This window comes from Vombatus ursinus, unplaced genomic scaffold (genome assembly GCF_900497805.2).
Source record: "Vombatus ursinus unplaced genomic scaffold, bare-nosed wombat genome assembly UNPS02014778.1, whole genome shotgun sequence".
In the NCBI taxonomy this organism is placed as follows: domain Eukaryota; kingdom Metazoa; phylum Chordata; class Mammalia; order Diprotodontia; family Vombatidae; genus Vombatus; species Vombatus ursinus.
Genome location: NW_020954556.1, coordinates 62,039,215 through 62,056,350, shown reverse-complemented (window position 1 = coordinate 62,056,350; position 17,136 = coordinate 62,039,215). Strand labels below are relative to the sequence as shown.

At 38.5% G+C, this 17,136-nt stretch overlaps 1 protein-coding gene across 1 annotated transcript in view; it reads left to right on the top strand.

The window, feature by feature from the left end:
- WWOX (WW domain containing oxidoreductase) overlaps positions 1-17,136 on the top strand; it is a 1,192,599-nt gene that overhangs the window by 546,057 nt on the left and 629,406 nt on the right. The window lies entirely within an intron of this gene.

Genomic DNA, 17,136 nt, shown 5'->3' with positions numbered 1-17,136 from the left:
AATAGAAGAAAACAGACCTGTGAAGAGGAAATGACTTCCCTGTGATCACACTAGTCAAACCTCCAAGCTCTGATCTTCTGATGCCAAATCAGTTCTCTTTATACCATACCGTGCAATTCAATTAAACAGATTGTTATTTATCACTGGCTCTGTGCAAGTGTTTCTATTAAGATCCTCTTATGATGCCTCACCTTAGTTTAAAGGTAATCATGGACTGATGCCTCACTGTGGTGTAATGGTAATCATGGACTTTTGAAGCTGATGATAGAAAAGCACAGATTCTTGAGGACACTACCAACCTAGAAAGACTTTTAGTCTTTCTAAATGGGCATATCTAAATGGACCCTGTGTCTTTTATCGCAATATAAGTTTAAGTCGTAGAAGTTTTATTACCAAGTTAGCTATAGGGTAATGAATTTTTTTTTTTTGCCACAGGCACTCTCAAAAACTATCTACAAAGTCAGAAATGAGTTATGTTAAGCAAAGAAGCACCAATACCGTGGATATTTAAAGTATTACAGTATTATGAAAGATAGAGTCCTAGGTGTTGAACACTGTGAAATCCTATGAACACTATGAAATCTTAGACCCATACTACAGAACTGTGGTGAAAGTCTTGTCTAGTGACCAGTCCAGGAGATGTTTAGGGAGTCAACCTTCAGGCTATCGGACACAGCATTCATCAGCATTACTGAAGCATTAATTTTGCTGCTGTGGCAGCACACCCACAAATGAGGTGCTGACCAAGGAGAAAAAAAAAAAAAAGAAAAGGAATCAGGAAAGTCAGGAAGAGACTAGTAGACAGATTGTAACAGCATTGCATCATTAAAGTCCAGACGGAGCTAATGTTCCCAAACTCCTGGGAGGGAGGAAAAGCTTTTCTGGCTGGCATTTTCTGTTGGTCTTAAATATGAAAAGTTCAAAAAGTACTGACCCTCTTATAACCTTATTTGAAATAAAAATAAATTGGTAATCATCATATGTATCCATATGTTGGATATGTATGTGCTGTGGCTATACACCCATACATATATGAATCTATGTATGTATATATGCACATGTGTGTATACATATGTATATGTGGAGAGGGAGGGGGGAGAGAGAGAGCATGAGCATACTGGAAAGAACATTGGATGTTGGAATTGGAAGTAGAAACTCCTAGTTTGTCATAGCTCTGTCACTTATTAACTGTATGAATTTAGGCAATTCACTTCCTTTCTCAGGGTCTCAGTTTCCCTATCTATGAAATAAGGCTTTGGAGTAGTTGATCTTTAAGAATCTTTCTAGTTGTAACATCCTATGATCCCTTTAGGTTAACTTGGGTCTTTTTTTCCCCTCTAATAGGTAAAGAAAAGTTCATTTCTCAAGTAAATGATAATGAAGCATAGATGCATTATATTTTGTATTGTTCATCACTGAATTTGTGGGTATTAAAAATAAAGTCTATGATATACTGTATCACTTGGCATATTCCTTGAAAGTTATTTAGCTTTACAATTCACTACACTTTACAATTATATAGTCCATGACTTTAACTGCATTATCATAAAATATTGAAATACATTTTCACTAAGAATAATGTTTACTTATACTTCTATAAGGAATGGGGACCCACCCAGTTTGATATCAAGAAGTAGAAGTCAGGGGGCAGTTAGGTGGCGCAGTGGATAGAGCACCGGCCCTGGAGTGAGGAGGACCTGAGGTCAAATCCGGACTCAGACACATAACACTCACTAGCTGTGGGACTCTGGGCAAGTCACGTAACCCCAATTGCCCTCACATTAAAAAAAAAAAAGAAGTAGAAGTCAGACTTGAAGGATTGTGTAATAATTGTGAAGCAAATCTATTCGTTATTACCTGCATAACCTTTGCAAAGTAAATTAACCTCTCTGGGCCTCTGTTTCCTCATTTATAATATGAAGGGATTGGACTAGATGGTTTCTAAGAACTCTTATAGCTCTAACTGTATCTAACCTATTCTTTAAACACTGATGGGAACCTATCTCCTTAAGCTGATGAGGAATCTTTCTTTTTGAGATCTACTTTCTTCCACCAAACTCTAGTCCCTCCTTCCATACTATCATCCCTTCCCCCCACCACCACCACATTATACCCATTTCATTTTTATGTATGAAGTCATTTTATGATGTTTTAGCATTATTTTCCCCTGGACTGTTGCAGTCATTTGAGCCAACCTGTACATATCCAACAAATCCTCTCTGAGGCAAGGAATGTTATATCTTTAAGGGAGAGGGATATTTTAATTCTGTAAGCTATTTAAGAGAGAGAATTGTGGGTATCTTCCCCCTATACTTTGATTTGAAGATTTAGCACTTCTGAAGATAGTGTGTTTAAGTAGTGTAAATGAAAGCTAGAATGATAACATTAGCAAACATAGGAGGCTGGAAAATTCAGGACACATTCTGAAAGATAGAGACCTCCAGTTTGTTAGAGTGCTTAAGAGTGAGTGTGAAAATGTGGGGGTGAGGGAGATGAAGGATTGTGTAAGATCTTGAATGACATGGAATCAATCAGTCCATCAACAATACAGACACGTGAATGTATGTGCAATACATACATATGTATGTGAATCATATCATACCTAAAGCCATGGGATCTGGTGAAATTACCAAGAGAGAATAGAGAGGGAAAAGAGAAGGCCCAGGATAGAACCCTGAGGAACGCATGTTTAGGGGGTGTGATATGTATTATGAGCCAGCAAAGGAGATTGAGAAGTATCATTCAGACAGGTAAGAGGCAAACCAGGAGAGAGTAGTATCATGACATTTAGAAAAGAGAGAAAATCCAAGAGGAAAGGATAATCAAAAGTGTCAAATATAGAAAATAGGTCAAGAAGGATAAGAACTGAGAAAAAGCTATCAAATTTGGCAGTTTAGAGGTCAGTTTCAGTTGAGTGATGAAGTCAGAAGACATTGAAAAGGAATTTAGGAGTGAAAGGAGACGTGGAGACAGCGATTGTAGACAACTTTTTCATGGAGTTTGGTTGTGAAAGGGAGGAAGGATATAGGGCAATAGCTAGGGGGAATGGTAGAGTAATTTTTGCAAGGGTGGAAGAGAATTGAGTTTTTCTCAATTTTGATAGTTTATTTTTAATTAAAAAGCATTTTGTATTAATCTCTCCCCACTACCCTTGCTATTAATTCCTTTGAAACAAATTTCCAGTTTAGCCATATCTGAAAATATATGCTTTTCAAATTTTAAATTGGTCACCTTTTTATCGGGAGGTGAGTGGCATGCTTCACTTTTTTTTCCACCATACTTGTTATCATTGCATTTATTACAATTCTAAATCCTTTAGAGTTTTCTTTCTCCATAGTGTTATCATTGCATATCTTGTTCTCCTAATTCTATTTACTTTACTCTGTATCAGTTCATAATGTTCTTTTTTTGACATCGTTCATGTAATCATTTTTAGCCATTCCCCAATAAGAGGACACTCCCTAGTCATAGAGCTTCTATAAATATAGTTATACATATAGATACCTTTTCTCTGTCTTTCTTTTTGAGGCGTGAGTGGGATGTATAGGCCTAGTAGTGATATAACTGAGTCATGGGAATAGACTATTTCATTTGTTAGCTGTTCCCAATTGCTTTCCAAATGGCTAGACCGATTCCCAGCTCCAGCCCCACTAACAGTGCACTGGTATACTTGTTTTGTCACTACTTGACTAAAATAAGGAGCAGAGATATAGGATGATAGTTTGGGAAAATGGTAAGGTCTAGTGAAAGTATTTTTGTTTTTGTATTTAAAGGTGAAGAGAGTTGTACATGTTTTAAAGTGGTAGACAATGAACAAATTGATAGGGAGAGCTAAAGATTTGAGAGGAGGGATGATTGAGGCTGCAATCTGTCAGAGAGTATGAAAGAGGATGGTATGAGATGCATATGTGAGGGCGTTTTACTTGTCAAGGAGAAGGTCCATCTTTTTGTCAAGAACTGAATAAAGGGAAGTGAAAGTGGGAGCTAATGTCAGTGGGCTTTTGAGATGAAAAGAAAAGGAAGACGTAGTTCATATCAAATACCTCATTTGAGGGGAAAGGGACAAAGTAGGAGTCAAATTCTTCAACCGAGGAGGACAGGAAAGGAGATATGTGGGGCTTGGGTAGGGAAAGCTTGAAGTGGCTTTTGTGGGGAATAAGATAGGGAATCAATTAGGGAGGAATAAAAGGACTACCTTGCTGCAGTAAGGGCCCAGTTCAGGATGGATAACATGAATTTATAATGTACCTAGTCAGCACAGTTGGGAAATTCCCTCTGGCTCTTTTCAGCTGCTTGTAAGTAGGAACAGAGCAGCTAGGTGTCACAGTGGATAGAGCGCCAGACCTGGAAATCTGGGCTCAGACACTTACTAGCTGTGTGACCCTGGGCAAGTCACTTAACCCTGTTTGCCTCAGTTGCCTCATCTGTAAAATGAGCTGGAGAAAGAAATGGCAAACCACTCCAGTATCTTTGCCCAAAAAATCCCAAATGGGTCATGAAGAGTTGAACATGACTGAAAAAATGACTGAACCACAACAGATAGGAACAGATGAGACAGATGATGGGGAATAATCCAGAGCTGAGGTTTGGCAAGAGAAGAGTTTCAGTGGGACAAAGAGCCCCAGAGACTCTGTATCAGAAAAAGTGTAGATCTGAAATAGCCATGTATTGAGGTCAGAAAATGATGTTAAAGTAGAAAGTAATGGCCTGAGAAAATTCCCAAGGGGTAGAAGGATTGACTGTCTTAATGAGAATAAAGAAGAGGTACAAGATGTTGGAAGCATAGGGAGATTGTCCTCAGATGGGGGAATGTCAGAGTTTCTAATTAGAGCAGCGGAACATTTGTGGGTAATGGCAGATCTTGAGTGTAACCATCCCCGTGTGTCTGATGTGGAGTCAAAGAGCAGATCATGGACCTTCAGGGAGTTCAGGAAATGATAGATTAGGAAATTTAAGGAAGCATCTCTCTGGATATTAAAGTCCTCTTATAAGAGCAAAATTTGGCAGGGAAAGGGAAATTGTGAGGCAGGGGCTGACATCTTTGACGATAGAGGGAGAATGACCTAAAGTAACCATGATGACTGAATAGACTTCAAAGAAGGAAAACTTACTGAGTCAAGGAGTTAAAAGATGAGTCTGGAAATGGCAATAAGTTGTAAATAGTATTCTCAACCACCCTCTAGGACCAATGTGGCAGGGATGTTAGCAAAGAGGCATAGCCGGTGCTGGAAAATAGAGCTGGGGATGTCATGTTATCAGAGGGGAGCCAGGTCTCAGTGAAGGCTACTAGAAGGAAAGAGTATGAAAGTTAAGTAGGAAATAGGGAACTATTGAAGATTTTTGGGCATTCTAATGCCCTGTTCTTATTATATCTAAGATTTTGGTTTCTGGAAATCAGATGAATCTCTTTTAAAAAAAAATCTATATCCAGAAATCATTAACAAGTCTGCAGATAAACATTTGTCTCCCATTTGTGTTTTAGAAAATGTTTTCACTTTCCTCTCCTGTAGTAGTAATTCATTGTGCATACAGTTAAGAGTAAAGGGATTTTTCTAGAATATTCAATATTTATATTACACGTAAATTGTCAGAAGTGAAACAGACCTCAGAGATCATCTCTTCCAACCTCCTCATTTTATATAGGAAGGGGGAAATAACTTGCCCGGGATGACAAAATGAATTAGTGGTAAAGCAATGACCAAGCCCGGGTCTCCTTATTCCAGGCCAGTGTACTTTCCATAACACTGTGCTGACTGCCAAGATCAACAACTCCAAATTCTGCTATCTCTGAAGTTTTTTTTTTCCTTCTTCTGCACATTGGAAAAAGGACTCTTATTTTAACTTTATATCTAGATATCTGAGGCTGAGTCAAAAGCAATGGCAAACAGAAAAATGAGAATGCCAGTTTAAATAAATGTTATGTGAATCTCCCCTGGAATCATGATTTATCAAATTTTAAAAAGTGTTTACTATAGGGTATTTATTATTCAACAGTCCACTGATGAAATCCAGGGAATAGAGTACCATGATTGGGATGGGGGGAGGGGGGTGGAAAGCAGAGAGAGAAGTACAAGAGGAAAAAAAAAACACAACAACAACTGAGAGAGACAGAGGTCCAGCCAAACCCTGGCTATTAATCATCACCCTCCATTACTTAGCGAAGATTCATTCATTGTTCCATAAAGGTACCTAGAGGGTCAATTAGAGACCACAGACAGGATTTTTCCAAGACACCGGAGGCTCAATTAGGCCCTCCTTATAATTTTCTGCTTTAACAGCAGATGTCAGCCTATCGCGCCCCAGATACAAGGGGTCTTAGAAATGAACAGGGCCCTTGGTTTGTTGTTGTTGTTGAAACAAGATATTTGAGGCAGTTTGCTGTTGATAACATATAGCCTGCTGTCACACCTTGGTCAACATGAGGCAGAAGGGTTTTATCATTGAGACTGGTAAGAAGCAAAGTTCTTTTGGGGTCAGGGCATATGGAATGATCAGGGAATTTCTATGATGGAATGGTCTATTCCCATCACAAAGGTGATTCATTTATCTTTGGAAGGATCTTAACTATAGAGCAGCCCTACAGTAAAAATTTAAGTTATCTATGACTAAAATGTTACCTGAAATCAATTCAGGTACACATCAAGAATGACATGCTGCTTGAATCTGCCTGGCATTTGTGGCTCTCTCCTTCACCAGGCTACTTCGGATAGAAGCAATTTAGCCAAATGCATATGAGTATCACACGTTGCTTTTATATTCCATGTGGAATGGAATAGTGGGCACATCCCCAGCTTAAGAGTCAGTACAATGGAGTTTGAACCACAGATATGTCATTTCATAACCTAGAACAAATCACTCCGCTCTTGGCTTTAGTATTTTTCTCTGGAAAATGAGAAATGGATTCCAAAAGTCTCTGTCATCTCTAATATTCTCTATTTTAATAGAGAATTTGTTATGGTCACAGTTAGCTCTGATAGTATGTGTACTTCTATCATCAGTCAGTCGATGAGCAGTTTTTCAAGTGCTGCTGTATTCCTGATACAATGCTAAAAATAATGAAGATAATAAAATCAGTATAAAGCTTTGAGGTTTGGGAAGCACTTTTATCACAATACCCCCTGAGAGCTATGAGGTACGAAGAGTATTATGCCCATTTTACAGATGAAAATAACCAAGACTCAGAAATTTTAATAATAAATAACAATAATTATAAACAATAATAATTGGTATTTTATTTATTATATAAATAAAATATTTAGTTAGATATTAATTTAAAAATAGATAATATAAATAATATTATGACATTATTTTAATGCTTTCAGTTTCCCAAAGCACTATCCTCAAAGCAGTGTTAAGTGGGAAGTTCAAGTGTTATTATCCACATTTAACAGAAAAAGAAACTGAGGCTAAGAGAGAGGGGGAAAGACTTGTGGATGGTTACAAACTAGTAAGGACTATATGCAAGGTTCAAACCCACCTATTGGAGCTCCATTTTCAAAGTTTGTTCAGTACACCACCCAGCATCACTGCGTGTAACACATTACTTTCTAGAGAGATACATTATTAAGAAATAGCCAATTACTTGTTTTCTGGTGTGCATACATTTGTATACATGGATGTTTTATCCTCTCCTTTAGGGAAACTCCTTCCCCTCTGTAGCCTCATAGCAAAGAGTTCTAACTAATGACTTTAATCACGTGAATTCTGTGTGCAGACAGACAAGACCGTCTCCAGCCCATTTATCTTGCAGACCCCAAGTGTACAAACATGCCCTTTGTTATTTTGCACTTTGCCTCAATTTACGCTTTGGCTGCCAATCTGCTGCAGAGAGGCCGGTTTCCTGGCTTCCTAGGGAATATACGTTTTCGGTTTTCCCAGAAATAACCCAGGCTTCAGAAGCTTGTTGTTCTCTCACTTCAGAGAAATTTGTGACATTGCACATATCAAATCTTTTTTATATTATTTTGATGCTGAAAAGAAACTTACAAGGTAGTATGATGATATTGGAAGAAACAAACCCCTCAGCTATTTTTTTCCTGTATAGAAAAATAAAACTAAGCAGATTTAATGAACTATACCTTGCTTATAGGATAAATTCAAATTATAGTGTGGCTGAAAACAAATGTGAAGTTCTTTTCATTAAATTACAAAAAAGCAATACATAAAATGATTAATAACCAAAATCCAATAAGTCAGCACCTCCTGAAAATTATTTTTTTTTTGTAGATATTCATATGTGTACATGTTGTTTCTGCTAGTAGAACAGAAGCTTCTTGAGAGCAGGCGCCGCTTTGTTTTTATCATTGCATACCCCAGTGCCCAGAAGAAGCAGGCACTTAAAAATTGCTTGTTGATTGGTTAATTAGATACCAAGAGTATCACTGCCCCATGATAAAAATAATCATTAACATTATAATGATACTTTGTTTTACAAAGCACTATTTCCCTATATCTTCATAACAACCCTGTGAGGTAGATACTACAGAGATTATCTACAATTTGTAAATGAGAATATTTAATTAGAGAAGTTGTGACTTGTCTGTTTATTTAGTTACCAAGTATCAGATCTGTCCTTATTCCACATCCTGTACTGTGTATGTTATATTATACTTGTTATTGTTCAGTAGTTTCTGACTCTTGGTAATTCCATGGACCAAAGCACACCAGTGCTGTCCAGGAAGTTTTCTTCATAAAGATACTGGAGTGGTTTGCCAAGGAAAATAGAGGTTAAGTGACTTGCCCAAGGTCACACAGCTAGTAAGTGTCCAAGGCCAGATTTGAACTCAGGTCTTCCTGACTCTAGACCCAGCACCGTGTCCACTGAGCCACAACAACAGTTATGTTGTACTACGAATTATAAATTTGGCTCATCTCTTGGAGGAATATTTCCCAGGCTACATTTTGTTGGTCTTTGTATATAAGGGAGGAAAGAGCAAAAAACCCACAAAAACAAAAAGAAAAATACTTGAAAAGCAAAAGAACTGCCTTTAATAAAAAACAGTCTTGTGGTAAAAAAAAGTTGTACCTGCTTCTCATTAATTATACCAATAGTGAATTTTCTAGGAAAATTCTCTAGTACCACAAATTAAAAAATGCAGTACAATTAATGTGTTGAGGACCTACCTATACTTTGGATGATAATACTTTATTACCTTATGGATCTTTAATTTCACGTGTATTGGGAGCGGTGCAGACATTACTACGTCATGCCAAATTGTTTCATGGGTTGCTGTGGCCAAAAACATTAATCACCTCATGGCCTAACTTATAATGATGAGCCTCAATACATTTAGCTAAAGAGGTTATTATATGGCAGACGTGTATTTCGTTGATGGTACTATAATCAGATCCTTTCCAATCTGTTAGAATCTCTTAGAGTGTCTGTTCCACTGGCATAGTCTTTCATGGATGAATGTATAGATAGATGGGTGGATGAGTGGATGTATTATAGTAGAGAATTGGTCAAATAAGCGTTTATTAACTAATTACTATGTTAAGCACTGTGGTAGGCACTGAGGATACAAATGACAACATGAGACTAACCTAAAAGAACTTACATTCTGATAGAAGCATATAATACGTATAGGAGAGTAGGGGCCAGGGAGTGCAATTTTGCTCAGCAGAGTCTCAGGAATTGTGAATGAAGCTGCAGTGCACTTGATTGGCGTATTCTTGCCAATGACAATAGTAGTTTGTCTTTATTACTGTTTTGAGAGTAAGAGGTGTGTATATGTGTGTGTGTGTGTGTGTGTGTGTGTGGGGGGGGGTGGGTGGGTTGGGGAAAGAGGTGGAGGGGATGACTGGTTGTGATAGCATAGTCTGAGGTCACCTAGATATTGTGAATTAGATGGGTTTCCATTTCCAGCAATCTGAGTAGCTGAGGCCCAGGCTGTTAAGCCAATTTTTAAGTGAATTAACTATGGGGAAAGGGATGGTCTTGGTAGATCTAATACTGGGGAGCAGGCAGCAGCATGGTAGATGGCAAGATGTACAAGGTAGGTAAGCCCTGTCTTTTTGGTAGATGGCTGGATGGGATTTATGGATTTCAGAATTAAAGGTTGCCCCCACACCACGAGAAGTCTCAGTGGAAGATTTTAATAGAGAGTTAATGTTCATAGCTGATGTTTATGTATTCATTTCTACTACCATTTTCATTACTATTTTTAAAGTTTTTTTATGTACATTATCATTTGAACTTCACAAGAACCCTGCGAGTTGAATTGAACCCTGTGAGTCAGTTGAAACCTGAGAGCAAGTATTACATTTTGCAGAAGAAGAAGCTGGGGATACCAGGGCAGCAGTGTCTTCAGGTAACACAGCTAGTAAAGTGATTGATGTGAGGTGACTCAGCTAGTAAACTCTAAAAGCCTAGCACCTCATTCCATCACAGCTATGTGGCACAATGGATAGAGTCCAGGCCTCATCTTCCTGAGTTCAACTTTGGCCTCAGATACTTACCAGCTGTGTGACCCTGGGCAACTCACTTAACCCTGTTTGCCTCAGTTTCCTCATTGGGAAAAATGAGCTGCAGAAGGAAATGGCAAATCATTCCAGTATCTTTGCCAAGAAAATCCCAAAGGGGGTCATGAAGAGTTAGAGCTGAAATGACTGAACAACAACTGCCTCATTCCTTGCTCCTTACTCGTGGGAAGAGACTCCAGCTTCCTTTGTTATGGCGCATGGCTCCTTTTAATGGCGCTGTTTCTTATTCCTGCAGCATATCACATTCTAAAAAAGAATTACCGCCCCATTTCCGACTCTGCACCTTCTTTAGACTACTCTTTAAGCTAACTGTAATGCATCTCATTTTTCCCCATGTACACAGACAGCATAGAGCCAATCAGGTTTGAAAGCTTTCTCATGAGGGTTAAGTAGCCAGTCTCTGGAGCCAGCTATTTCCAAAGGAAGATCTGAAATCAAGAGAAGTCTATAGAGCAATAAAGCCTCATTTGTATTGCCAAAAACATAAGTCATAAGACCTTTGGAGAAAGCTTTTCTTTTCATTCATTTTCCTGTGAATTGGGGAAGACTCTCACTGATAAAATTTCTACTGTAGAACTTACTAGCTGTGTGACTTTAGATAAGTGATTCTCCATCTCTAGGTCTTCATTTTTTCCTCTATAAATTAAGAGGGTTGGACCATATTATCTTTAAGGTCCAGTCTAACTTTAGTTACTGTGAATCCATGGCCTCTTGGAATTTTGCATATGAAATTGTTTGAAACATGTTGCAGTGAAAGGGAGGTGACCACAATAAGCAGGGAATATAACATATGATTGAATCATTGAAACAGACTAAAACAAAGGCCATGAAAATGTTAATTATAGTAATGATTACTATTATCATCATCTCTCTGATTCATAAATTGTTTTGCAATTTATAAACCATGTTTATGTCCCTTAGCACATTCTACTCTCTCAACATCTCTGTGAGGAAGCACAGCGAGTGTCAACTCCCTTTAACCCATAAAGCAACTGAGGCTCAGAAAAGTTGTGGTGAAGTTGGTGCTCAGTCTAAGGCTTCTGATCTCAGGTGCAATGTCCTTTGCAGATGTCAAAGCTAGTCCTTACCTTTGTCATTCTTGTTATTATGAGGAATAAGCAGAATTTAAGCCTTGTGGAAACAAAGCCTAATTTCTGTTAATTCCTCATAATAATAAGGTGTTGGTCAGTAGGTGGTTATACCAGATTACAACTTCATTTAAACCAGAGATTGTTGCCCTTTTTTGTTTTAAAAAAAATGTCCTGGACCCCTTTGTCGGTGTGGTGAAGCCTATGGATGCCATCTTAAGTTTTTTTTTTTTTTAATTTATAAAATTATATCATGTGCTACAATTTGTTTGGCCATTCCCTAATTGATAGATGTATTTTGGTTCATATTCTTTGTTGCTACAAAAAGTGCTGCCGTAAATACAAGGGTTTATTAACCAGAGCATCAGGCACTATTCTAAGGCACTGTCTTAGTTACTAGAAATACAAAGACGAAAACATGAAACCTACCATGTTCTCAAATAGCTTTTATTCTAACAGGGAAAACAACGTAGACTCATAAGTGAATTCAAACTATATACAACTAAAATCCAAGATAATTGAGTGGGGGGATGGAGAAAGGACTTATGTGAGAGGTGGTACTGGAGCTGGGCTCTAGAATAGCTCAGGGATTCTGAGTCGTGAAGGAGAGGTGGTGCAGCGAACAGCGCGCTGGGCCTGGAGTCAGGAAGACCTATATTCGAATCAGGCCTCAGACACTTAATAGCTATATGACCCTGGGCAAATCACTTAACCCCGTTTGGCTCAGTTTCCTCAACTTTAAATGAGCTGGAGAAGGAAATGGGAAACCACTGCAGGATCTTTGCCAAGGAAATCCTAAATGGGGTCACTGAAATGATGGAATAACAACAGCATTTATATAATGCTTACTATGTATCAACCACAGTGCTAAGTGTTTTACAAGTATTATCTCATTCAATCTTCATTCAGTTCCCAATCCTGGGAGCTAGGTGCTATTATTATCCCCATTTTACAGATGAGAAAACTGAGGCAAGCAGACATTAAGTGACTTGCCCAGGATCACACAGCTAGGAAGTGTCTGAAGCCAGATTTGAACTAAGGACTTCCTGAATCCCACGCTCTTTCCATTGCCCCACCAGCTGCCCTAGAAGGCTCTCATATAGTCCACGAGGAAACAAAAGCCATTTTTGGGAAACTGCTAGTTCATTATAATGTCCTTTTGGTACCATAATGTGAAATATGTGTGAGGATGGAAATGGAGATGAGGTGGGAAAAGAAAGTGTCTGTGACTCTGAATTACAGCTTCCTTCTAGGATGTTTGGACACATCTGTGCCCTCATTGGCAAGGGTGTTCACTGCACTAGGAAAATTCTCAAGCTCTCCATGATGTCTGCAGACACTGTCATCCATTCCCTAAAGGGCGTCCTTCAAGTCCCTTTAATATTGCATAAGTACCCATACTATGTCAAAGCTGTTTCTCTGTTATGCCTCATCTTTTTTGTATCTGACTTGCTCATCTCATTTTCCCAGTTCGTGGAAGGAATTCTGCATTTTGTGTCAGAGAAACTCTTCTCCAGTGAATCCTGGCTCTACTACTCAATGGCTGTATGACCTGGAGCAAGTCAGGTGACTTCTCTGGTCTTCGGTTTCTTCTTTTTATTACAAGACACTGTTCTAGATAATGTCTGAGTTCCCAATTGAGCCTATGGATGTTGTTGTTGCTGTTAATGCTGGTGGTGCTGCTGGTGCTGCTGCTAGTGGCATTGCTCTTGCTGTTTAGTATTTCTGTTGATGCTGCCGTTGGTGCTGCTGTTGTCATTCTTTCTGTTGTTCTTGCTGCAGCTGTTGTTACCATTATTGTCAGTGTTATTTTATACTACTCCTTGCACCAAAACCCTCTTTCATAAAATGCTATACCCAGCCTTCCTCCCCTCTGCATACAGCTTTCCCAATGCCATTATCCTTTCTAGCCCTTGAAGTGCCAGCCCTTAAAAGCAGCAACAAAGAGGTCTCCCAGATGAAGGGAACCATGCTTATACGAAGTGCATTCAGAGTGATCCCAGCATGCTGCGAACTATTACCCACAAGTCTTTAGCCACAGGTTTCTAAGTTGTTTAAAAAAAAAGAGCTTCCAATTTCTTAAACTCTAGAGACAACAAGTTGTTAGTTAGATGTCACAATATTAAGTACTGGCTTCCATAAATACCCAAGATATCTGCTTTTTGCTTGTGTCTTCAAAGTCTTAAGGTCCATCATTGGACAAGTCTAATAATACTCCCACTGTCATATTTATACTTGAGGGCTTGTTATATATTTTTCCAAGCTGTGTAAACAGATGAACAGCTCAAGTCAGAAGTAATAATATTGTCTCACATAACGTCTCACTCCAGACACCATGCACAATGAGATTGTCAGGGACTGTTTTTCGGACTCCATGGCTCATTACAGGTAGACTGATCTTTGCAGAGATAAAGCCATCCTGCAGGGTCAGAAAGAGTTACTGAATGGACTACTTTATCTGTCTGCAGCTCACTCAGATTTGTGAATGGTAGCTTAAACTTGTCAGATACTTTCGTAGTTTTTTACTTGGAATTATACTGTTGGAGATTTGACTTTACTCAGTTAAAACACTCTTGCCCAAGCAATTTGATGTGGTTAAAAGCCAATGTGCAAACTCCCATTTGCTCTTCTGTGTTTTCCTTTGCCAAAGTTGTTTTTTAATACCATGTCAAAGAAGTACGTTACAGTGGAATGAACAATGGACGTGAAGCAGAGACAGGTGACTTAACAACTCATCACTGACATTTGCTAACTTCATCTGTGGGCAAATGACCTCACCTTTCCAAGTCTCAGTTACCTCATTTGTACATCAGCTGTCAAGGATCTGTAAGTTTGTTGACGTAGAATCTCCCTTTACTATAGCAAGTCATAAGCAGCATATACTTTATAATCTCAAAGGGTTACTGGAGGCTTAGAGACGTTTCGTGACCAGATCGTCATTCACACAACTAGTAAATATCAGGCAGGATTTGAAAACCAGTCTTCTGACTGTAATGCCATTCTTCTCTCCACCATGCCAAGTTGCTCCTCCTTCGTCATCTACTAAACCTACCTAAGAACACTAGCACTGTTTATCCCATGGGCTTCTTGTGAGGCATGCACTTCAGAAACTTTATAGTGCTATAGAAATGTGAATTATTATTACCATAATCCTTTTGAGTCCATTAAAACCTTTCCATTCTGTTGATATTTGTGTAGTTATTTCAGATGGTGATGTTTCATCATTTAAAAATGAATATTTTCCCATAGTATTTGAAAGGAGAAATGTTAAATGTTAAGGGTTCTTTTTCTAACCACAATTTCATCAGTTTCTTATTATACATATATGATTATAAAGCAATTTGCATGAGATTTACACCTTTTTGAATTTTGAAAATTGCCTTGTTGAAAAAGAATTGCTGTACTTCTCAATACCACCCTGATTAATCACAGTTATAGAGTAGACATAACACTTTTATTAAACTCTCACTGAGCAGGAAAATTAGCACTTCCTGCAATAACGATACTAATTTCATTAGTGAAAGTTTTCATTTATAAAGCTCTGCTTCCTTATTCTGCATCTTTTATCTCTTCTTTACTGACTGGAAAAAGTATGTTTGGGGGGGGGATAATCAATTCCTTGCTAGTTCTTCGCCAAGCACAGTGATTATGTCATATATACTCCTTGGTAAGCCTCCTTTGTAGCTGGTCACTTTTAAGACCATTATGTACTTACTGTCACAATGTCAGTATTTGAACTTTGTTTTAGAAAATAAACTACAATAAGACTCAAATCAAATCAAAGAATCTTCCAGTTGAAAGGGTCCTCCAAGGTCATTTTGACCAATACCTTCCTGAAACCTGAATCCAGTGGACAAGCACCCTAACAAAGGGATCTCTTCTGGCTAAATAGCTCCAGTGATGTGAATGAGTGGATGAACAAAACATTTATTAAGCACTTACTGTGTGCCAAACACTGTGATTGATGCTGGGGATACAAATAGAAAAATAAGATAGATTATGTTCTCAACAAGAGATTATATTCTCAACGAGTTCACATTTTAATTGGGGAGACACCATACGTATGGGAGAAATCAGCAGCAGGGCAAATGGAAGGGGCCAATGATACTAAGTGTAAAACTCAATAGTTACTGAGGCAATCCATTCCTTTTTTGGACTTTTAGCTGTTAAAACTACAAACTGCTAAATAAATACACACTTAACACTTACTTGGTATGTACTCTTGGACAAGTTTTAATCTCTGAGTTCCCTGTTTCCTTATATGTAATAGTGGGGATAATGATACTTGAATAAACTGTTTCACAATATTGTTATGTATTGTTTGTTCTCTATGAAATCTCCAGTCACTCCACACCTTGTCCAGTCCATTGCCTGAATCTCTCCCCACATTTCTCTCTGAAAATCTTGTTGTCAATAACTAATTCAACTTTACACCGTCCTCTACCCACAAATTCCTTGCCTCCTTGTTCTACAACCACTCTTCCTTTTCCAGTCCTTGGATACCACCACTCTCCACTTTTTTTGCTCTTACACACAATTTCAGAATGCTATTAAGGAAATCACAAAACTATGTCTTCTGGGTCCACTAAAAATTTATGTTATCTAACCTCAACTTGGTTGTCATTGCTTCATGGCCATGCTTTTACTCATCACCAGTTGACTCCCTCTCATAATTCCTACAATGTCTATTCCAAATCTTCTCTTGCCCAGGAATTCTGATTGAATTTGTGTCCTAGCTGTGTCTTCTAGGCTTTGTCTATAGATATTTTGGAGATTTTTTTCTTCTCTTTTTTTTTTGATTTTTTTCTTTTTCTCAGGATATTAGTATCCCTGTCACCATAACAGCTCTTAATGGTGGGGTTTTTTTGGGGGGAGAGGGGAGCTTTTTTTGCTCATTCTTCCAGTGGATTTTATGTTATTACCAGACTCTATGCATTTCTAGGGGGAATGTCTGAGTTGAGCTTTTGTTCTCTTGAGACCTTCTATTGCTTTCTTGCAATATTGAGTGTTGTTACTCCTAGATCGCAGGGACAGTTCAGGCTTAGGACCCACAGGCTTTCAGTGCTCCCAAAGTGATATGATCTGGGGTAGGATATGATCAGACTCTCTGGCCTGATTCTAGCAAGTTCTTGATCCAGATTTCTATTTGAACAGCACTCATGTCTATATCTCATGAACTGGAAATTTTAATAGACATATGTTAGACTCAGCTATTATCAGCCAGCTGCAAAGCTCTACATGTTCAGAGTATCTGAATTGTGAGCTTCTATTAGGTCTGAAATTCCTGCCCTGTTTATTCCATTGCACGGTTCAGACTGTGCTAGAGGCTGGAACTGAGGCTCAGCTGTAGCTATGGACAATTCTCAGTACACTGCCTAGAATTCAAGACTACCCCTGTAGTGTTCCTGGGCTGTCTTCATTCTGCTCCAGGACCTAGAACTGGGTTCTAAGGGATGAAGCTGTTAGTTGGAACCTTTTCGCATGACCTACATCAAGTCACCCCAGTGTCCTGTATGAATTTTGGATCTCAACTTGCCTCAGAGCACAACATCATCCTGTTTCAGCC